Below are 24771 nucleotides of genomic sequence, written 5' to 3' on the forward strand. Positions count from 1 at the left end.
TAGCAGGAGTAAGTCCTTACTTATCAATAATAACATTGAATATAAATGAACGAAACTCTCCAATCAAGACATAGTGTGGCTGAATGAATAAAACAACAAGACCCAGTGATCTATGGCCTACAGGAAACATGCTTCACCGATAAAGACACATAGACTGAAAACAAAAAGATGAATGGTAAAAGATACTCCATGCAAATGAAAACTGAAAAAAGAGCAGGATTAGGTATACTTTTATCAGGCCAAACAGATTTCAAGACAAAAACTATAAAAGAGATTTTAAAAAGGTAATCATATAATGATAAAGGAATCAATTCAGCAAAAGGATATAACAACTGTAAATACATATGCACCCAACATTGGAGCACCCAGATATATAATGCAAATATTATCAGAGCTAAAGACAGAGATAGACTTCAATACAATAATAGGCTTCAGCACCCCACTTTCAGCATTGGACAGATCATCTAGACAGAAAATCAACAAAGAAACGTCAGATTTAATCTGCACTATAGACCAAATGAACCCAATAGATATTTATAGAACATTTCACCCAATGGCTACAGAATGCACATTCTTCTCTTCAGCACCTGGATCATTCTCAAGGATAGACCATATATATTAGGCCACAAAACAGGTCTTAAAATTTCAAAAACAAACAAACAAACAAAAGAAACAATATCAAGTATCTTCTCTGACCATGATGGAATAAAACTAGAAACCAAAAAAGAAAAGATAAATTTAGAAAACTATACCAACACATGGAAATTAAACAGTATGTTCCTGAATGACCAGTGGGTTAATGAAAAAACTAGGAAGAAAATTTAAAAATTTCTTGAAACAAATGGAAATGGAAACACAGCATACCAAAACCTATGGGGTACAGCAAAAGTAGTACTAGAAGAAAGTTTATAACAATAATCGCCTACATCAAAAAAGTAGAAAGATTTCAAATAAACAACCTAACAATGCATCTTAAAGAAATAGAAAAGCAAGAGTAAACCAAACCCAAAATTAGTAGAAGAAAAGAAATAATAAAGACCAGAGCAAAAATAAATGAAATTGAAATTAAAAAAATACAAAAGATCTAAGAAACAGAAATTGGTTTTTGAAACAATAAAAAAGTGACCAATCTTTATCCTAAGAAAAAAAGAGAAAAGATTCAAATAAATAAAAATCAGAGCTGAAAAAAGAGACATTACAACTTATACCACAGAAATTCAGAGGATTTAAATTAGAGGCTACTAATAAATAGGAAAGCCTACCAATAAATTGCCAATAAACTGGAAACCCTAGAATAAATGGCCAAATTCCTAGATACATGCAACCTACCGAGATTGAGCCATGAAGAAATCCAAAACTTGAACAGGACAATAGCAAGTAATGAGATCAAACCCATAATAATCAGTTTCCCATCAAAGAAAAGCCCAGGACCCAATGGTTTCAATGCTGAATTTTACCAAACATTTAAAGAACTAAAGAACCATTAACAATACTACTCAAATTATTCCAAAAAATAAAAGGAGGAGGGAATACTTTCAACTCATTCTACAAGGCTGAGATTATCCCGATACCAAAACCAGACAAAGACACATCAAAAAAATAAAAGTATAGGCCAATATCCCTGATAAACATTGATGCAAAAAAATCCTCAACAAAATACTAGCAAACCAAATTCAATAACATATTTTAAAAAATCATTAATCATGACCAAGTGGGATTTATCCCAGAGATGCAAAGATGGTTCAACACACACAAATCAATCAATGGGATACATCATTTCAACAGAACAGAGGACAAAACCATAAGATTGGTTCAATTGATGGCGAAAAAGCATTTGATAAAATTCAACATCCCTTCATGATAAAAACCCTCAAAAAATAGGGTATAGAAGGAATGTACCTCAATACAATAAAAGCCATATACAACAGACCCAGAGCTAGTATCATACTGAATGGGAGAAAACTGAAAGCCTTTCCTCTAAGACCTGGAAGAAGACAAGGATGCCCACTGTCATCACTGTTATTCAACATAGTACTGGAAGTCCTAGCTAGGGCAATCAGAGAAGAGAAAGAAATAAAGAGCATCCAAATTGGAAAGGAAGAAGTCAAATTATCTTGTTTGCAGACAATATGATCTTATATTTGGAAAAACCTAAAGACTTTACAAAAAAAAACTATTAGAACTGATAAACTCAGTAAAGTTGCAGGACACAAAATCAACATACAAAAAGCACTAGAATTTCTATATGGCAACAGTGGATAATCTGAAAAGGAAATCAAGAAAGTAATCCTATTTACAACATCTACAAATAAAATATCTAGGAATAAACATAACCAAAGAAGTTTATAACCAAAGAAGATCTCTATAATGAAAACAATAAAACACTGATGTAAGAAACTGAAGAGGACCAAAAAAAAGTAAAGATATTCCATGTTCATAGGTTGAAAGAGTCAAGATTTTTTAAATGTCCACACTAGCCAAGGCAATCTACAGATTCAATGCAATCCCTATCAAAATACCAATGACATTCTTCACAGAAATAGAAAAAAAAAAATCGTAAAATTTATATGGAACCCCAAAAGACCCAGAATAGCCAAAGCCATCCTGAGTAAAAAGAACACAACTGGAGGAATCACATTAAATGACTTCAAGTTATACTACAGAGCTATAGTAACCAAAAACGCATGGTACTAGCATAAAAACAGACACATAGACTAATGGAACAGAATACAGAACCTAGACACAAATCCATACATCTACAGTGAACTCATTTTGACAAAGGTGCCAAGAACATACACTGGGGAAAGAAGACAACAAATGGTATGGGGAAAGTTGCATATTCATATGCAGAAGAATGAAACTAGACCCCTGTCTCTCACCATGTACAAAAATTAAATAAACATGAATTAAAGACTTAAATCTAAGACCTCAAACTATGAAACCACTATAAGAAAACATCAGGGAAACTCTCTAGGACATTGGACTGGGCAAAGATTTCTTGAGTAATACCCCACAAGCACAGACAGACAACCAAAGCAAAAAATGGACAAATGAAATCACATCAAGTTAAAAAGCTCTGCACAACAAAGGAAGCAATCAATAAAGTGAAGAGATAACCCACTGAATGGGAGACAATATTTGCTAACTATCCATCTGACAAGGGATCAATAACCAAAGTATATAAACAGCTCAAACAATGAAATAGGAAAAAGTCTAATAATCCTGTTTTTAAAATGGGTAAAAGATCTGAACACATATTTCACAAAAGAAGACATGCAAATGGAAAACAGGCATATGAAAAGGTGCTCAACATCACTGATCATCAGAGAAATGCAAATCAAAACTACAATGAGATAGTATCTCACCCCAGTTAAAATGGCTTTTATCCAAAAGACAGGCAATAACAAATGACTGGTGAGGCTGTGGAGAAAAGGGAATTCTTGCACACTGTTGGTGGGAATGTAAATTAGTACAACCACTATGGAGAACAGTTTGGAGGTTCCTCAAAAAACTAAAAATAGAGCTACCATATGATCCAGCAATTCCATTGCTGGTATATGCCCAAAAGAAAAGAAATCAGTGTATTGAAGAGATATCTGCGCTCCCATGTTTATTGTAGCACTATTCATGATGGTCAAGATTTGGAAGCACCTAAGTGTCTGTATTAGTCCATTTTCATGCTGCTGATAAAGACATAACTGAGATTGGGTAATTTATAAAGAAAAAGAGGTTTAATAGACTCACAGTTCCACGTGGCTGGGGAGGCCTCACAATCATGGCAGAAGGCAAATGGCATGTCTTACATGGCGGTAGACAAGAGAGAATGAGAGAGCTAAGCAAAAGGGTTTCCTCTTATAAAACCATCAGGTCCTATGAGACTTATTCACTACCACGAGAACAGTATCGGGGAAACCATCCCTGTGATTCAATTATCTCCCACTGGGTCCCTCCCACAACATGTGGGAATTATGGGAGCTAAAATTCAAAACGAAATTTGGGTTGGGGACACAGCCAAACCATATCAGTGTCTATCAATAGGTGAATGGATAAAGAAAATGTGGCACATATACACAATGGAGTACTCTTCAGCCATAAATAAGAATGAGATCCTGTCATTTGCAACAACTTAGGAGGCTGAGGCAGGAGAGTCGCTTGAACCCAGGAGACAGAGGTTGCAATAAGCTGAAATTGTGCACCATACTCCAGTTTGGGTGACAGAGTGAGATCCTGTCTCAAAAAAAAAAAAAAAAAAAAAGCCCAGGCGTGGTGGCTCAAGCCTGTAATCCCAGCACTTTGGGAGGCCGAGGCAGGAGGATCACCTGAGGTTAGGAGTTCAAGACCAGCCTGGCCAACATGGCAAAACCCTGTCTCCACTAAAAATACAAAAATTAGCTGGGCGTGGTGGTGTGTGCCTGTAACCCCAGCTACTCGGGAGGCTGAGGCAGAAGAATCTCTTGAACCCAGGAGGCTGAGATTGCAGTGAGCCGGGATCACGCCATTGCACTACAGACTGGGCAACAAGAGCAAGACTTTGTCTCAAAAAAAAAAATAAAAAATAAAAAAATAAAGATGCAAATAATGGGGACCTTGTCCTAACAAATGACCTCATGACGCTCTGCTGCTACTGAAGCTGGGGAGTGGAAAACAGCTAAAGAAGAATTGCAGTAGCCAACCAAGCTTGTGTCACTGTCTGTGTTTCTCCCTTCTACAGGCTTATTTTATGGTGTCTGAGGAAATTGTTCTCTGGGGCCCCCAAGGCAAAGCTATGTCCCAGGGACAGGAGGGGTGGAAGAAGGTGGCCTCTGTGAAGGGCCAGAGCCAGGGAGAGAGCCCTGAGCAGGAGGGGGAAGAAGAAGCAGCTGTCCTTGCCCCTGGCACCTGGGCTGGTTTCATGTTCCTTTCTGTGTTTATTTCCCCTTTGTCATTCCTGAACCTTGAACAATATTGTGTTAAGTACCCCAATCCTGACTCAGCTGTATTTAGGGAAATTGAAGCAATGATCCCAGATCCAACCTGGGCTGGGCCAGCCACCTAAAGCTAGCAGGGAGTGGCCATAGAGCCCTGTATCAGAGAGCCAAGGGGAGCAGAATCCCGGAAGACGAATGAGACTTCAGAATCCAATCTTGAGTCGTAAACGCTAAGCCTGGAGAATTGAGATTTGATTTTATTACAAGTCAGTTCCTGTACAGATCATCTCCCTGCAGCTCAGAACTGCTCCCTGGCTTTTCCCTACCATGAGGTCTCCCAAAGGCCACATCACTCAGAGCTTTCTGCCATTCCCTTCTCTAAGGGTCAGGGCAAACAGGGAGTTTTCCACTGATGGGAAAATCTTCCCATCCTTTTTTACAGCCCAACTCTGCTCTGCCCAAGAGCAAGCCTGCAGTCATCCAAATGTGATTATAAATACATTCGTAAACAGATTCCACTCCTCAAAGCTCTCTCACCGTGGAATGGGTTTATGCCAGCAAGGTTATACAGTCTGCCCCCATATCCATGGATTCTGTGTCCATAGATTCAACCAACCAAAGATTGAACATACTTGGAAAAAACTGCATCTGTACTGAACATGTACAGACTTTTTCCTTGTCATTATTCTGTAAATAATACAGCATAACAATTATTTCCATAGCATTCACATTGTATTAGGTATTCTAAGTAATCTAGAGATTCTTTAAAGTATACAGGAGGATGTGTGATTTAAGAGATACAGGAGGTTGCACGCAAACACGACACCGTTTTATATCAGGCACTTGAACATCTGTGGATTTTGGTATCTGTGAGGGGTACTGGAGCTAATCCCCCACACATACTGAGTGACGACTATATATGGAATGTGAACAGAATTTTCCCACTGACTTCCATTAGGCAAGCAGAGCTGTGCTTCTCTCCAAGAAAGGAGAGTAGAGGAGCAGAGCCTGGGAGTGGGAAAAGAAGGGAAGGAGGCCAAATGGAGATCTCATTACTCCAGGATGTGGTTTTAATTCCATCCTTCCCTCACAGCCTCTGCTCCACCCTCTGTTTATTAAGGGGGCCAAATTAAATACATGAGATGTAACTGCAACATGGAGACCCTCGCTCAGTCTCCAGAGACTGTGGGGTGCGGGGAGAAGTGGTGGGGGGGAAGCCAAAACAAACAAACCACAAATCCAGGAGGAGAGAGAAGGCAGAAAAGCAAACTATCAGGGACCGTTTCAACAACTCGGCCCCGCCTCCAGTCTGCAAGGAGGGGCCCTGCCCATCTCCCATGGCAGCCACCCCACCTGAGTGTGCTGGGAGGGTTCTCACCCACGGAGCCACCTCCTGGCCTGCAAGGCCCCCTCCCTTAGGGAGTGACCAGACCTGGCCAGCGATACGCTATCCTCCATTACTCGCTACCGTGCTCATCCTGCGCTGTCAGGCTATCTCTCCGCAATTCATCCCCTCCCTTTCTAGCCAATTTTCCACCTCCACACCTCGTCCCTCCTTTTCCTCCTCATCCTAATCCACAATGTCCTTTGGCCTGTCTGTTTGATGCTTTCCCTCCGTCAAGCTCCAGCTCAAGTCCTCCTTCAGAGACAACTGGGACCCTCCAGGCAGCCCCCACTAACTCCCTGCCTGACCCGCCCACGAAACCTTCAGCCTTCACCTCTTGCCTCTTTCCTCCCCTCTCCGCACTTCAAAGCTGCTCTCAACCCATGGCTCCTTCCCCATGGCATAGAACCTGCACACAGCACTTCATTTTCTTAAGCCCTCCTCCCACGACCTTGAGTCTTCTCAACAGTCTGTCCGGTGCCCTCTGGGCCCTTGCTTTTCCAGCCGCACCACAAAGACGGCCATGACCTTTGGAGCCTGGTCCAGTGACACAAGCTTCCTGCTGACTGCTCCACAGTGCCCGGTGCCAGCCACAGCCATGCCCTCAGCTTGCATGATGTGGCCTCTCCTGCTTCTCCCTGTATTCCTTTTCTGACTTCTCTTCAGCCAGCTCCTCAAATACGTTGTTCTCCAGAATTTTGTCCTAGATCCACTTCTCACGCCATCACCTTCCAGGATGACCTCAAATCCACCCCCTGCTCCCCTCTCCTTTCAGATGCAGAGGGTGCCCCAGGCTTCCACATCCATTTATTTGCCTGCTGTGCCAGTGACCCTCCCCACAGTGTCCCCAGCCCTCCATCCACCTGCATTCCCTTTGTCCAGGCCTGGAGAGACAGCCTCCTACCAGCTCCTGCCCAGAGACCCTCACCCAGCCCCTCCCCCTGCCTACTGGCTGCCAGTCATATAGCTAGGGAATGCAAGGGATATTATTTTGTTGACAGTCACTAGATGCCAGGCACTGTGCCAAAAGCTTTCTCATATGCCATGCCATTTAATCTTCCAATGACCCTGTACTTTAGATATTATTACACTTGAGATGGAGCAAGGACCCCTTTTTTAGGGACCTACAGGACCCCCAAGCATGAAAATAAAGGAAAATCTTGAATTATTTCAAGAGAAATTTCAGGGACCTAGCTAGTCCTGAGACATAAATAAACAACTTGATAAGCAAGAAGGTAATAATAACTAAAAACAACAGCCAAGAAAGTTAGGGTCAGATGTTTGGTTCCCTATAGAAACTAAAGATAACATCTTAACATATGTCCCTGAGTTGTTTTTCAAACACCTGGACCCCCATCAAACAGATCCACCAGCACACAGGCCTCAGCTAAAGGGGAAGTGGGGACTGAGCCGACCACTGTTCTTGGTTCTAAATTTCTTCCTTCGTGGCCTGAACGGAGTCACACCCACGAGCCAGAGTTAACATTCTTCTCTGGCCCCTGGTCCCAAATTTTTAAACAAAGCTTCTCTTCCTTAACCAACTGCAAATCAGAAAACTTTGAATCTACCTGTGACCTGTAAGCCTCGCCTCACGAAATCCTACCCTTTCAGACCAAAACCATTGTGTGACCTCCATGTATTCATTTATGATTTTACTGTAACTTCTGCTTCCCTGAAATTTACCCTTGCCTTTAAAAACCCTTACTTCCAAGCCATCGGGGAGGCCAGGATTTCAGCATGAGATGCCTGGTGCTCCTTGCGGGTGCCCTGCAATAAACACCTTCTTTTCTCCCGCTACACAACCTCAGTGTGGATGTCTAGTCTTACGGTGCCAGACAACTAGACCTAGTTGAGTTCTTTAACACACTCACTTTTACTTGTGGGGAAATGGAGGCTCAGAAAGGATAAGCAACCTTCCCAAGTCTTAGAGCCACCAGGGGCAGAGCCTCGAGCACTTGGAGCCTGGGTCAGCCTCAGTCCCATTCATTTCCTTCTTGTTCCCCAAAATGCAGACCTGGTCATGCCAGTTCATTACCTCTTCATTGCTCTCCAAGCGAAATGCAAACTCCTCAGTGTTGTGTCCAGGATTCTCTCCAGGCTGTCCCAGCCTACACCCTACCCCAGCCAGAAAGAACAGCCGTGCTTGCCTCCACCCACTGATGTCTATCTTGCCCCTGCAGCCTCCTCTACTTTAAATAGCCTTCTCTCCTCTCTGTCCAGTGAGCTTCTCATTCCTTCAGACCAGACAGTAGGTGCCTTCCCTGGGAGGCCTCCCAGGCTCTTCGGAGTTCTCAGAATGTCTGCATTTGCTGGGTGCTGGCACTCACCACATTGCCTTGTAATCACTTGTTCAATCTTTCAAGTGTCATTTTAGCTTTGCAGTCCTGTGGCCCAACACAGGTCCCTGTGCATCAAGAAGAGCCTCAGTAAAAGCTGAAAGAAAGAGAGGACAAAAGAGGGGACAAGCACCTCAGCCATATCTTCTCAAAGTGGGGTCCCCAGGCCAGTGGTGGCAGAAGATACCATGACCCCACCTCCGAGTCTGACAATCAGACCCTCTGGGGCTGGGGGCTGGGGATCTGCATTTTAAATAAGCTCCCCAAGAGATTCTCATACCCAGTGAAACTTGAGCATCTCTGGTCTAGACCGGTGCTCATCCCAGTCCTTACTAGGCCAGCCTCACAGGATGAGATAGTCAGCTGCTATCTGATTAAGAGATAACCAGGACAGTATCCTCCAAACTCTTATATCCAACATGCATAGAAGACAACACTACTGGGGCACTCTGGTGTAAACAGACAAAGCTGGTCAGAGCTATAGGTGAAAGGCTTGGGAACTTGTACCACCCTGGGCTCCACCAAGATCAATACCTCTGCATACCTGGAACCCATTCCTGACACCCCACTTGGGAAGCTCTGATTACTAAGAGCTACCAGCAAGCACTAGAAGCCAGACACAGCTGCCTAGCACTCACATGGGTTCTCATGCTAACGAGCTTGCATGGCGCCCTGGCGAGGCCTCACGGTCAGCCAGGACTGAAACAAGAATGTGGTTCTCCATAGCCTGACACCATTCCCACCACAGGACATTAGCTTAGGGTCTCCTGGCCCTGGGAACCACACATTAAGGAAAGAAAATGTGAGAGCTCTGAGTACCCCTTGCTAGACCTGAGATTGTCATATCCAAGGCAACCCCTGGGGTCCATCCCTCAAACCTCACCCTGCACCCCCTCCCTGGATGTGAGACAGGTAGCCAGAGATTATCTGTGAGCAGGATGGTGGGTTTTTCCCTGCCCAAGGAAGGCTGCTTTGGTGACATGACAAAACCTTTTTCAGTGACTTACTTAATATAATGAATGGAGAGACAGGTTATAAGTCTACTAGGTTCTTGCAGCTGCTGTGAACTCTAAAATCACCCTCCAAAGAACTGCTATTTGCCAGGTAGTGTAAATTCTCTATGGGCCCCACACCTACCTGCTGACCTTTCTGGAGGCCTGAAAATGTAGAAAATTTGCCTTCACAAAACATTAAGGAGGAATTGCAAGTTGGAAGGGTCCCTAAGTCACTGAATGTTTGGATAAGGAGCTGGTTCTCTGAATGCTCCTGAGAGTTGCAGCTCCTGCTTGAGAGAAATGCCTCTGGCCAGTAACAAAACAATTATGATGATGTACCAATTTGCAAAAATGTCTTTATCCTCAGGATTTAACCAGTTAGCAGAAGAATTTGTATTCTATGAAGAGCTTGGGGGCTCTGAGTAAAGGGCCATTGCTGGTGGGGTCCCTGGTGCCTAGCAGTATAAAAAATAAATTGACTTCAACAATTTATAAGTCAGTGGCTGGCTGGCTGGATTGATAGCTGGATGGATGGATGGATGGATGGATGGATGGATGGATGGATGGATGGGTGGATGGACGGACGGACGGACGGACGGACGGACGGACGGATGGATGCATGCATGGGTGGATGGATGGATGGATGGATGCATGGGTGGATGGATGGATGGATGGATGGATGGATGCATGGATGCATAGATGGATGCGTGGTGGATGGATGGATGCATCGGTCCGTGGATGATGGATGCATGGATGGAAGGATGGATACATGCATGCATGCATACATGGATGGATGGATGGATGGATGGATGAATGGATGGATGGACGGATGCATGCATGCATGGATGGTGGATGGATGGATGGATACATGGATGCATGGATGGATTCATGGATGGATGGATGGATGGATGGATGGATGGATATATGGATGCATGCATGGATGCATGGATGAATGGATGGATGGATGCATGAAAATGAAATAGCTTCCCTTTTAGGGAGTTCCTTCCTTCAGCACTATCCCTAGAAAGTCCTCGTTTTTATCCACGATTCCTGGCTCAAAGCTCCCATTACCCTGTTATAATATTGGGGCACTTCAGACCTCAGAAGCAGGCCTCAGAAAACAGAATCAATCTTTCTGATATTTTCCTGCCCTCCTTTGACCTGCTTCTGTTTCTCCTCAAGGCAGGCCCCACCCTCCACCCCACCTTTATGGTCAAGAAGCTGACCATAAAGAAATTCCCTGACCTACCTTATTATTGTAGGTCCTAAGACCCCCATTTCAGAAGGGGTCCTGCCCCATATCCTGGAGGAAGGAATGCTACACAGAGAGGCCAAGAAGAATCTGAACAGACAGGCCTTACTGGGTTTACCAACTCAGCCTATTAGTAGTAGATCATACCCTTTGTCCAGTCACATTTCTGCACAGTTGCCAATCATACCTATCCAATGAAGTCCCCACAAAAGGCCCAAAAGGACAGGGTCTGGGAAGCTTCTGGATAGCTGAACACATGGAGGCTTACAGGAAGGTGAACAAGACCTCATCCACTTGCTGGGAGGGTGGCACACTCCAGCTCCACAGGGATAGAAGCTCCTGCACTCAAGACCCTCCCAGACCCTCCTCATCCACTCAAGTCATTGAAAGAGGAGTCACTTGATCCTCAAGGAAAAGGACCCTGGGGGGCTACTGGCCACCATATTAGGGCTATGATGAGAATGCTGGTCTGAGGGTGGAGCCAACACAAGAAAGAGGAGCCAAGTGTGAGAAGGAGAAACCAGGTTCCTATTAAATCATTAGAGTCCTGGGTATAGCCTCACCTGAAAGTGACATAATCCCTAGGTCAACAAACTCTCTTTTTTGCCTAAACCAAGTTAAAACAGGGTTTCTGTCATTTGCAACAGAAAAAGTTTTTGGGGACTGGACACTTCCCCAAATATTCTCCTTTATAGAACGGCAAGTGTACAAGTCTGGGCTCTGGGTTGAAAGTGATGTATGGCCAGGCGCGGTGGCTCAAGCCTGTAATCCCAGCACTTTGGGAGGCCGAGACGGGCGGATCACGAGGTCAGGAGATCGAGACCATCCTGGCTAACACGGTGAAACCCCGTCTCTACTAAAATACAAAAAAAAACTAGCTGGGCGAGGTGGCGGGCGCCTGTAGTCCCAGCTACTCGGGAGGCTGAGGCAGGAGAATGGCGGGAACCCGGGAGGCGGAGCTTGCAGTGAGCTGAGATCTGGCCACTGCACTCCAGTCCGGGAGACAGAGCGAGACTCCACCTCAAAAAAAAAAAAAAAAAGAAAGTGATGTATGACCAGGACATGCAGGAATCACAGGGAGTGAATAACAGTAACAGGCATGAATCTCCTTCCAGAAAAGGTGGGTAAGATTCAGCAGGTAACGACTCTCTCCGTAAGCCATTTAAATGAGCTTATTATAGTTAAAGGGTAACTAGGGGATTTTAAAATGTTTTCCAACATAAAAGAATGCTCATTTTTATAAACTAGAAAGCACTGAAATTTATAGATGTTAAAAATCACCCACAATAGGCTGGGTGTGGTGGCTCATGCCTATAATTCCAGCACTTTGGGAGGCAGGAGAATCACTTGAGGCCAGGTGTTCAAGATCAACTTGAGCAACATAACAAGATCTCATCTCTAAAAAGTAAAAATAAAATAAACAAACAAATAAAATCATCCACAGGCCTACAAATCAAAGTACTGAAATCATTTGTTAGCAGCTTTTATGTGTTTCCTTCATCTTTTTTCTCTTTGTATAATTTTTAGTTTGGGAATTATTTAAAAATTCTGATCCTGGCCTCTTTCCTCAACCTGTGATGCCTGATGGGGAGGCCTGTTTTCTGAGGTCAACTTTGCAAAGTGGTGGGAGAAGAGGCTTCAACAGTAGCCCGCATGTGCAGTAGGGGCCGGAAACAGGCCATACGGTGGATGGTATGGGAGAAAGAACTTTGCAGGTTTACATCACTCTCGTCAAGACTGGAACTTCCAGTCTCTTGCCTTAAGCAGGTAAATGCAGCAGGAGACCCTCCCGCCTCACTCCTCTGTGCTTAATAGGTTGCATTGGAGTGTGACATCATTGGGCAAGGTTTTATTGGAGAGCAGGGTCACTGCAGGAGGTGTGGCTCAACCTCTTGCCCACTCCCCACTTCCTCATTCACTTCCTGAGCTCTATTTCTTATCTGTGTGTGGTTTACACACCTGAGCAGCACCCTAGCCACACCCCATAGGGTGGGCAGTTATGCTCATGGGAACACCCACTGTTCTCTATACCTCAGTCACCCAGGCCAGCAGGTGACTCCCTGACTGACTGCAAAGAGAAGGACAGTCTGAGTCTGCATGTGCCTTCCAAGGTTTAGATTTGGGGTAGAGGGTGGGGCCACACCTTAGCCTTGGATCTAAGCTAAAATTTCAATTTTAGCTTTTATCAGAAAATCTAATATTAGGGGTTGTAGGTAGGAGATCATATGTCTCAGTTTTCCTGGGACAGTCCCAGTTTATGCCTGCTCTCCTGGCATAATTATTAATAGCATCCCATTTCACACTCAAAAGTGTCCCAAGGACAATAAATTATAGGATGCCTATGCAGATCAAGAAAATAAGCAGTTGCCTTCTCCATGAGGTGGAGAAGAAGAGCGAGTGAAATAATTTGGGTCCCCCAGCTCCTTCCCGATGGCCCAAGTGCTGGGCCTCCCAATCCCCAGTTTTAGCAAAAACTACTGTAACTATAGGAGGTTCTAAGCAAGGAAGCAGGACAGTCTCATATGGAGTCATCTCAGGGAGGAAAAATGCTGCTCCATGACATTCGCACCCAGCTGCTCGCAAGCACCCACATACCTCGGGCCTCCCACACTTTCTCACCTCACCTGCCACTCCAGATTTGCCCCCAGGGCCCCCATCCTCAGCTCTCAGTCCCTAGTTCATTCAACCATGTTGAACCCTCACACCCTCCTTGATGACAAATCAGTCTCTGGCTTGCTGCCTCCAGCCGCCAGTTTCATAGGGTGGACAGTTATGCTCACCTCTGACCCCATGAGTGTTTGCCCTAGAGTGAGTCTCTGAGCCCAGAGGCCTGAATTTTCTCTCCTGTGCCTCTCATAGTGTGGGCATCTTGCTGAGCTGAGCTTTGTCCTGGTGTTTACAAATCAACATTTTTCCAGCCAGGCATGGTGGCTCACGCCTATAATCCCAGCACTTTGGGAGGCCGAGGTGGGTGGATCACCTGAGGTCAGGAGTTTGAGATCAGCCTGGCCAATATGGTGAAACCCCATCTCTACTAAAAATAAAAAAAAAACATTAGCCAGGCGTGGTGGCAGGCGCCTGTAATCCCAGCTACTCGGGAGGCTGAGGCAGGAAAATCACTTGAACCTGGGAGGTGGAGGTTGCAGCAAGCAGAGATCGCATCACTGCCCTCCAGTCCGGGCAGCAGAGTGAGGCTCTGTCTCAAAAAAATAAAAAATAATAAGAAGAAAAATAAAAATCAACATTTTTCAGACATAGCACCTAACATATGTCACTTACCTTGTCTATTACTCAGCTGAAGAATAAATGATCTGCACCACTCAGGAGGGGAGTTGGCTGTGTTGGGCCACTCACAGGGGAGGCATGTTGTCCTATCATCACTTCCTGTGGGATTTCAACCCTTTGTGTGGACTTCAGAACCAACCCTTGTAAGCTCAGAGGAAAAGGGAAACCTAAGAATGCAATGCTGATTAGGCAATCACAAGTCGTTCCCACTGGGAGGAACGAGGAGGAGAAGGGCTAGGATGATTGCACTAGCTGCACATTCCCCACATGGAGACACAAAACCTGGGACATGGAGCAGGCTGCCCTAGGCTGCCTCTGCACTGGCATTTGTACTTCTGTGACCCAGAGCCCCAAGGGCATCCCTTCCCCAGCCATCACCACATTGACTGAGTAGAACTTGTATTGGTCATTGGGACCCAGTTTGTTCCAGGATTCTGGGATATTCCTTCTGTCCCCACTGACATCTGGATTGAGCAATGCCAGGCACAAGGCATGCAGTGCTACTGGAGTACCTCCAGCTGCAACAGATACGAAGACGGGCTCAGGCTCCAGTGCTTCCTGGCCAAGGATCTTGATATGCTTTGACTGTGCCCCACCCAAATCTCCACTTGAATTGTATTTCCCAGAATTCCCACGTGTTGTGGGAGGGACCCAGAGGGAGGTAATTGATCATGGGGCTGTCTTTTTCATGCTGTTCTCCTGGTAGTGAATAAGTCTCACAAGATCTGATGGGTTTATCAGGGGTTTCCGCTTTTGCATTTTCCTCTTTTTTCTCTTGCCGCCACCACCTAAGAAGTGCCTTCCACCTCCTGCCATGATTCTGAGGCCTCCCCAGCCATGTGGAACTGTAAGTCCAACTAAACTTCTTATTGTTCCCAGTTTCAGGTATGTCTTTATCAGCTGCGTGAAAACAAACTAATACAGATCTAGAGCAGCATGTTTGTGGTAGAGGCCTTGGATCAGGAAGGAGAGAAGAACAAATATGCCAGTCCTAGGACTAAGTAGTCTTATGCAGCTTTCAATTTTTGGAAGAGGCCAGGCGTGGTGACTCAAGCCTGTAATGCCAGCACTTTGGGAGGCTGGGGCAGGAGGACTGTTTGAGCCCAGAAGTTCAAGACCAGTCTGGGCAACATAGTACAACCCCATCTCTATAAAAAAAACAAAAAAAAAAAAATTAAAAATTAGCTGGGTGTAGTAGTGAACACCTGTAGTCCCAGCTACTTGGGAGGCTGAGGTGGGAGGATCACTTGAGCCCAGGAGACAGAGGCTGCAGTAAGCCATGATCATGCCACTGCACTGCAGCCTGGGCAACAGAGCAAGACCCCATCTCTAAAAAAAATAAAAATAAAAATTTCTGGAGAAGGCTGGGTGCGGTGGCTCATGCCTGTAATCCTAGCACTTTAGGAGGCAGATCACTTCAGGTCAGGAGTTCAAGACCAGCCTGGCCAACATGATGAAACCCTGTCTCTACTAAAATACAAAAGTTAGCTGGGCATGGTGGTGTGCACCTGTAATCCCAGCTACTTGGGAGGCTGAGGCAGGAGAATCGCTTGAACCTGGGAGGCAGAGGTAGCAGTGAGCTGAGATTGTGGCACTGCACTCCAGCCTGGGTGACAGAGCAAAACTCCATCTCAAAAAAAAAAAAAAAAAAAAGAATTTCTGGAGGAGACAGGTAATGTACAATTGAGTTCATCATAACCCTGTCTCATAACATAGTACTACTGATTAATGTATGACCCTATTTGTTTATTTCAATAACACAAGGGATCCCCATTTACCTATTAGCCAACCCAAGAACAAGACTATCACCCATAACTTACATCTACCTATGAACTCCTCCACATCACATCCTCCTAAGTCCCCTCACCCCCAACAGAGGCTACCCAAACCTCAATTGTGTGCTTGGCATTCCCTCTGTGTTTATGTATAATGATATACTCTTCAGTTGTGCTTGATTCTGAATTTTACACAAAAGGTATCACATGGTATATAATCATCTGGGATTCATGTTTTTCAAATTTGTACTGAAATTTATCCACGTCGAACACACAACTGCAGTTCACGTATTTGCCCTGTCATATAATATACCATCGTATGGATATACTGCAATTTATCTACACATTCTCTCATCAGTGATCATTTGCATTGTGCCCAGGTTTTTGCTATTGTGAATAGTGATACTGTGAACATTCTTGTCCAGTGAACATTGGGTGGAATTGCTGAGCTGTGGACGTTTAACTTTATATATTGATGCCACATTGTTTTCCAGACTAATTGTGTCCATTTACAGTATGTTCCCAACAGCAAGGTATATGAGATCCTATTGTTCTACATCCTTTTTAACATTTTATTTGGCCAGGCTTCTTAACCTTTGCTAATCTAATCAAATGAATGTAAGCTGTTATCTTGTAGTCTTGTTTGGCATTTCCCTGACTACTGATGAAGCTGAGCATATCTCCATGTGTTTATTGGCCATGTGGGCTCCTTCTTACATAAAATTCCTGTTCATGACTTTTGCTTATTTTTGTACTGGGTTGTTTGTCTTTTCCCAATTGATTTCTAAGAGCTCTTGAAATATTAATTTTTGACAATAAAAAATAATTTTTTTGTCAATTGTGTGTATTATAAATGTCTTCTTTCAGTTTGTATCATGTATTTTCACTTTTATATGACACCTTTTAAAAATTAAAGTATGACCTACAGCAAGTTGCACAAGCCTCAACTGTATGATTTTAACACAGTTATACATCCATGTAGCCACTGTTAAAATAGAGAACATTTTCAACATCTTAAAAGACTCCCTTGTTTCTATCAATATCCCCTCCCACCCAAGGTAACAAAACTGTACTGCCTGGTTTTGAACTTTATATAAATAGAATCTCAGTAGTGGTAGTTTTTTTGTGTCAGGATTATTTTATTCATCCTTACATCCATCAGATTCATCCACATAGTTATACGTAGCAGTTGTTTGTTCTTTTTTATGATTGTGTAGTGTTTGAGTGTATCTTCCACAATTCACTCATTCTACCATTGATGAACTGTTTTCGAATTTTGGTTATTAGGAATAAATATGAACACTTTTGTTTGTCTTTTGGAGGGCATATGCACTCATTTCTCTTGAAAATATACCTAGTAGTGAATATATATATATATGCCACTTGGATATACAAAAGGCTTGTTAAGTCTTTGGTACTTTCTTGGGTTTGGGGAGGCGTTTTGGGGTTTTTTTTTTTGAGACAGGGTCTCACTCTGTCACCTAGGCTGGGGTGCAGTGGCAGGATCATGACTCACTGCAGCCTTGACCTTCCAGGCTCAAGCGATCTCCAAGGCTAAGCCTCCTGAGTGACTGGGACTACAGGTGTGCTCCATTACACCCAGCTAATTTTATTTTCTGTAGAGATCACATGCCACTGTGTTGCCCAGACTGGGCTTGAACTTCTGGGCTCAAGCAGCCCTCCTGCCTAAGCCTCCCAAAGTGCTGGGATTAAAGGCATGAGCCATTTGGTCCATTTTAAGTTGGCTTGTTTGGCTTTTTCTTATTGATTTGTGGGAGCTGTTTATATACTCTGGATATGAGTCTTTTGCTGAATCTATATATTATGGCCTTCTTCTCCTGGTCTAGGTTTGCCTTGTCTTTTTTGTATGTGATTTTTACATTTTTATTTTATTTTTTAATTTTTAAATTTTTTTAATTTTATAAAATTTGTCATTTTAACCATTTTCAGTGACATTAAATACATTCATATAACTGTGCAACCATCACCACCATCTATCTCCAGAACTTTTTCATCTTCCCAAATAGAAACTCCATGCCGGCCGGGCGCGGTGGCTCAAGCCTGTAATCCCAGCACTTTGGGAGGCCGAGACGGGTGGATCACGAGGTCAGGAGTTTGAGACCATCCTGGCTAACATGTTGAAACCCCGTCTCTACTAAAATACAAAAAACTAGCCAGGCGAGGTGGCGGGCGCCTGTAGTCCCAGCTACTCCGGAGGCTGAGGCAGGAGAATGGCGTAAACCCAGGAGGCGGAGCTTGCAGTGAGCTGAGATCCGGCCACTGCACTCCAGGCTGGGCGACAGAGCGAGACTCCGTCTCAAAAAAAAAAAAAGAAACTCCATGCCAATTACACATTAACTCCCCATTCTCCTGGCAATCCCCCTGGAAACCACCATTCTACTTTCTGTGTCTATGAATTTGACTACTCTAGGAACCACATATAAGTGGACTCATACAGCATTTATCCTTTTGCAACTAGCTCATTTCACTTAACATAGTGCCCTCAAGGTTCATCCTTGTTGTAGCATGTATCAGAATTCCCTTCCTTTATAAGGCTGTATAATACTCCATTATATGTATATACTACATATGTTGACAGACATTTGGGTTGTTCCCACCTCCAGCTATTGTAAATAATGCTGCTATGAATATGGGTGCACTACTTTGTCTTTTTTTTTTTTTTTTTTTTTTTTTTTTTTNGTGCAGTGTGGTACAATCTGTTTACTACAACATCCACCTCCCAGGTTCAAACGATTCTCATGCGTCAGCCTCCTGAGTAGCTGGAATTACAGGCGTGCACCACCATGCCCAACTAATTTTTGTGTTTTTAGTAGAGACAAGGTTTCACCACGTTGGCCAGGATGGTCTTGAATTCCTGACCTCAGATGATCTGCCTGCCTTGGCCTTCCAGAGTGCTGGGATTACAGGTGTGAGCCACTGTGCCTGTCCCACAGTGTTTCTTTTTTTTTCTTTTGAGATGAAGTTTCGCTCTTGTTGACCAGGCTGGAGTGCAGTGGCACGATCTTGGCTCACTGGAACATCCCCCTCCCAGGTTCAAGAGATTTTCCTGCCTCAGCCTCCCAAGTAGCTGGGATTACAGGCATGTGCCACCATGCTTGGCTAATTTTTTGTATTTTTAGTAGAGACGGGGTTTCACCGTGTTAGCCAGGATGGTCTCGATCTCCTGACCTCGTGATCCGCCCACTTTGGCCTCCCAAAGTGCTGGGATTACAGGTGTGAGCCACCGCACCCGGCCCCTTGAAACATTTTTTGCTGCATGCAACAAGTTTTTATATATAGTATTTCCATTATTGTTCAGCTTTAAGTACTTTTAAGTTTATGATGATGTTTCTCGTTGATGCATGAGACATTTAGAAGTGTTTTCCTTTTTTCCAAATATGTCATGCTTTGTTAAGTCATGCATCACTTTACAAAGGGATATGTTTTGAGAAACGTGTTGTTAGGGAATCTTGTCATTGTGTGACCATGCTAGAGTGTACTTACTCAAACCCAGGTGGTAGAGCCTTCTACGAACCTAGGCTGTATTGTATAAACTATTGCTCCTGGGCTACAGTACTGAGTACTGTGGGCAACTGTAAAACAGTGGTAAGTATTCGTACATCTAAACATATCTAAATGTAGAAAAGGTACAGAAAAAGGTGGTATTTTAATCTCTTTAAGCATTTTCCATGTAACTATTCTATATTTAATACCATCTGCAGCCCTTGAATCTGCTGTTTATCGCTGTCCATTGTTTCTGCCGATTCTCAAGCACAGTGATGTGGCTTTTTATGGGTTTAGTAATCTTTATTCATGAGTTAATTGTTTGATCTTATGCTGGGAGGGTCCTTTGACTTCAGAATGCCTTCTTCAGAGAGGGTTTGCTTAAGGCACCTCTGATCAAGACCACCTCAGTCCCCACTGAGAGTTTGGCTCATAAAATGGATCCAGGCTCAGTATCTCCACCTCAGAGCTTTTCCACGTCAGTAAACACATAACAGTGCTGTTGTATGACCCGGGCTCAGGCTCTCTTTCCCCATGCCTGCTAATCCGGGCTAGTTTCCACCACTCTGGCTTCTCTCGGCCCCATCCAGCCTCCTGCTTCCAGCCACCCACCCTCCCTGAAGGAAGTAAGGGAGCTCCTTCCACAACTCTTAGCCATCAAATCCCAGTTCCCAGCTGCAACAAATGGTGCCCCTAGCCACTCTAGAACCAGCTCACATTTGTTGGTTGGTTGATTGGTTGGTTGGTTTGGGTTTAGAGGGTGGATCCCTAATGACCTCTCTTTATGTGAGACCAGTGATGCCTCAAAGATTGGGTCCCATCTGGGACTGAATTGTGGTGGCATAGGAGGGTCTCCCAGAGCCCCTAGTAGTCATAATCCTGGTTCATTTCAGCATTTGCCCATAATTAAGCTGATATTTTTGTCTTCACTGGTGTTTCTGTCTCTCAGTAGGCTTTGAATTCCAGCATGGAAAGAGGTATTACTAATTGAATCCCCTCAAATGCCAAAAGGACCCAGCTGAGAACTGGGAAACACAGCAGAGTCTGCATGAGCACAGACCACCCTCTCCGAGCCTGTTTCCTCTAAAGTAATCCTGCCCTGGCTGACCATGCCCAGGGTTGTTGTAGAAGTAAATGAGAAGGCAGATGTAAAAGACCTACGAAAACTGGAAAGAACTCAAATCAACAACAATGTCAGTACTGCTAGTATCAATATTGTTACTAAAATTAACCACAATAACCAGCACCGCGGTTACATGAACCAGCTCCACAGACACAGGAAAAATACAAAATTGAACTCTGCACAATTCCTGAGTTTCCTGCTTTGACAATGGTGTGGAGACATCACGGCAGCCAGTTGCTCAAGTGTAATTTTATTTCCTAGCCTTGGACAAGCACTGCTACAAAACACCACCCAGACAAAGCCCTTGGCCACAATCCCTGAAGGGTTGACTAATAGGCTTGTTATTTTCAGCTTAAAGTGCCCTCTTCTTTCCTCATCCCTTGATTACTTGTACCCCACTATTTACAATTCACTCCCTTATAGGAAAAGAGATAGAAGTTGCCATTTAGTCCTGCTGAATGGAAGAAGTCCACTGTTTTGACATTTTTAACTGCAACTCATAATAAAATATACAATTTGCACAGCAACCCAGTACAAATACAAACACACAAACACAAACATACACAGAGCAATTTTCACAAAACAATTCCTACCTCACTACATATAATGCCGTTTCATATTTTCAATTTCATTTTAAATTATGGTCATAACCTACTAAATTGATCAGCACCTTGAAAAACATGGGAAGTAACAAAGGGAGGGACGTGTCTACGTTCTTCAAGATCCCAGAGAGACATGGGCTTCTCCCCTCATCTCTCTATGTGGGTTAAAGTACAGTTTAACCCTGAGTCCAGGGATGACAGGGTGCTGTCTCTTAATCCCTTTTCTCCTCTTAGGCAATGTCTGCCTTCTTTCGTCTCTTCTTTCCTTCAAAATAAATTTGTACGGAGTACCTGCCATTTTGCCAGGCACTGTGCTAGGTGCTGAGAATGCAAAGATAAATGAGACTGTAGACAACTCCTTGGTTGATCAAAGACTTAATGGCAAAGCCCCATGGGTTAATAAAAGAAACTACATCCTGCCCCACAGTGAGGGGGCGCGTACCCCAGGCACGTCCAGGAACTGCTGCCCCACAGTGAGGGGGCGCGTACCCCAGGCACGTCCATGAACTGCTGCAGCAATTTGGCTTATTGCTATTTCAGCCTTAAACTTGTTGTGTTTTTGTTTTTTATTATTTTGCTTCTGAATTTAAAAATTAGAAAAGAGAAAAAAAAGTCACAATCTCCAACAATGGCTTCTTCATAATGGAAATAGTTCATCTTCATCCAGCCTGACACCTTGTCTTTTTTTTTTTTGAGATGTGATTTCACCATGTTGCCCAGGCTGGTCTTGAACTCCTGGACTCAAGCAATCCATCGGCCTCAGCTTCCCAAAGTTCTGGGACTACAGGTGTGAGCCACCACACCCAGCCTTTGGTCTTCATTTTCAATTGTTCCAAGATTTAGGCAAGGAACAGGGACACTACTTAGAGAGTCACCTTGTACACCCAAACATCTCCCATGGGTGGATCTCAGTCCTTCCCAATGCCTGTCCCCATCCCAGCTTCTCTCCTTCTCTTTCTGCCACTCTCAACAGATTTTTGCTTCACAGGAACCCAGGTGCCAAGCTGGTGAAAACAACCATCCCCCAAAGGACAGGACAGGGGAGAAGATCTTGAGAAAAAGACAGCACTGTCCTTAGTGAGCAGAGGAAGAGAGAAGAGGTAACCACTCACATCCACATGAAAAACGTTAATCCTCAACACATTCTTAAAGCCCAGATCCAATCATGGTGCCCCTGTTTAAAACCTTCCAATGTCTTGTAACAAAACCTCTTCCCTTTTCTGAGAGATCCTCTCTTCCACTGGCTAACATACTCCTTCAAGGTAGCCTTAAGTGTCACTTCCTCTGTAATACCTCCTGGGACTCCCTTGGGCAGGGGGAAGTCTGCTCAGATACCTGGTTTCTACCACGGTAGTTATAATCCGGGCACTGGCTGAAGTACTTCACTCTTTGAGAGTCGATGAAATTGACCAGGCCGGGTGCGGTGTCACCTGTAATCCCAGTACTTTGGGAGGCTGAGGCCGGTGAATCACTTGAGGTCAGGAGTTTGAGAGCAGCCTGGCCAATATGGTAAAATCCCATCTCTACTACAAATACAAAACTTAGCTGGGTGCACACACCTGTAGTCCCATCTACTTGAGGACTGAGGCACGAGAATCGCTTAAACACGGGAAACAGAGGTTGCAGCGAGCCGACATCACACCACTGCACTCCAGCCTGAGCAAGAGTGAGACTCTGTCTCAAAAAAAGAAAAAAGAAAAAAAAATTGACTAAAATTCCATTCCCACCTCTGACCCAGTATCTCTGGAGTTCTAAAGGGGATACTAGCTAGCTCATGGTTCTCCAGTTACCTCCACTTCAGTCCTGCTTTTGCCTAATTTATTCAATGAACATTTACATCATGATCTCATAATGCTGCCCCATTCTGCCCTGAAATGACCCAGATATGAAATCATGCCACACAAAAATCTTTACTAGTAGATTTGACTGAAGGTTTGTAGGGGAGAGTTACACTACAGAACCCAAATAATTTAAATTGAACTTAAGCATCCTGTCCTAATAACTGCATCCGTTTCCTTTCTGCCTTCCCACCTATGACTTGGTCTTGCCTTCTGCCCTCCATCATGTTCAATTCCTGTATGTTTCTTTCACAGATCCAGTTGGGCTATTGCTCTCCTTTCTCGGAATCTTGCTAAACCGTGTTTCCAAGCCCTCACTATCCATCACCACGTGACTCGGCAAGAAATGTTTGCAAACAGACATAGTTTCTTCCTAAGAGCAACTCCAGTGAAAGTTGTAAACATAAGAGTTTTCACTCTATTGTATATTGCCATATTGTGTTACAGTTGCTTGTTTTTAAGTGGTGCTCCTTAGAAATGGGAGAATTTGGCAGCAACTTGAGAGTGGGGTCCACACAGGTCTTACTGTTCCTCAGCTTCAGGTAGAAGTTCTTGAGATACTGATTTTTCCTTGCCATCTTCCCTTTTCCCTTTCCTTTATTCAAGAGAATTGACCATTCCTGTTCTTCCCTGCTTCTTTGAGGGCAGAGACTGCTGGTTGTCCCCCAACAGTTATTATCTTCTTGTTGTTATAATGCTTGAACCCCCACATTTTAGCTGGACACATGGACATCCAGAACAAAGACTCCATTTCCCAACCTCCCCTTGTTGTTAGATGTGGTTATGGGACTAAATTCGGTCCATTAATATCTGAGTAGCACGACGTGCGTACCTTCCAGTTCTTGCTCTTAAAAAAAGGGTCACTCCCTTTCCTTCTCCTCTTTCACTTCCTGCTGGTCAGATGTGGACCAAGAAACATGATGGGGAGCTCTGTGGGATCAGGAAGATAAAAACATCGTCCCAGAGGATGGCAGAGTAGCACATCAGAAGTGTGAATCCCAGCCCCAGCCCCACATCAGCCCTGATGCCCATGTTCAGACTACTTCATGAGAAAAGAATTAACCTCTCTTTGGTTTAAGCCACTGTGTTTTGGACTCCTCTGTTGCAGCAGTCAAACACAAACCCTAACTGTTTCAGTTTACCAGGGCTGCCATAATAAAGTACTACACACTGGATGGCTTCTATAGCAGACATTTATTTTCTCACAGTTCTGAAAACGGGAAGCCTGAGATCAAGATGTTAGCAGCGTTTATTTCTTCTAAAGCATCTTCTTCTGCTGTCTTCACATGGTCTTCTCTCTGTGCACACACATACGTGTCCGAATCTCCTTCTTATAGGGACCCAGTCATATTAGATTAAGGCCCATTAAAGACCTCATTTTAACTTAATTCCATCTTTAAAGCCCTTATCTCCAGATACTTTACATTCTGAGATACTGGGAGGTAGAACTTCACCATATAATTGGCAGGGGGCGGGGGGTGGCGAGGTACACAATCCAGACCATAATACCAACTAATATACTTTTCTACCTGGCTCCTGTTTTCCCCTGAGTGAACACACTAGGTGTCCTTGAGGGAGAGGAGACTTGCTTGTAAACATGGGAAGAGAGATTTTTCTGAACTACAAAGAGATTCTCCTGCTGGGTGTAGTGGTTCATGCCTGTAAACCCAGCATTTTAGAAAGCTGAAGTGGGAGAACTGCTTGAAGCCAGGAGTTCGAGACCAACCTGGGCAACATAGCAAGACCCCCATCTCTACAAAACATTTTAAA

General features: G+C 44.1%; 2 long non-coding RNA genes across 4 annotated transcripts in view; one reads left to right on the forward strand and one right to left on the reverse strand.

Moving 5' to 3' along the window:
* The window catches only part of LOC108528614 (uncharacterized), a 117724-nt gene that overhangs the window by 33503 nt on the left and 59450 nt on the right, over positions 1 to 24771 (reverse strand). The window lies entirely within an intron of this gene.
* LOC108528615 (uncharacterized) lies at positions 14973 to 24098 on the forward strand. Its single transcript, XR_001885234.1, has 3 exons — positions 14973 to 15006; positions 22152 to 22263; positions 23257 to 24098. It is a non-coding gene; the product is annotated as an uncharacterized LOC108528615 (long non-coding RNA).

This window comes from Rhinopithecus bieti, unplaced genomic scaffold (assembly GCF_001698545.2).
Source record: "Rhinopithecus bieti isolate Rb0 unplaced genomic scaffold, ASM169854v2 scaffold_5002, whole genome shotgun sequence".
NCBI lineage: Eukaryota > Metazoa > Chordata > Mammalia > Primates > Cercopithecidae > Rhinopithecus > Rhinopithecus bieti.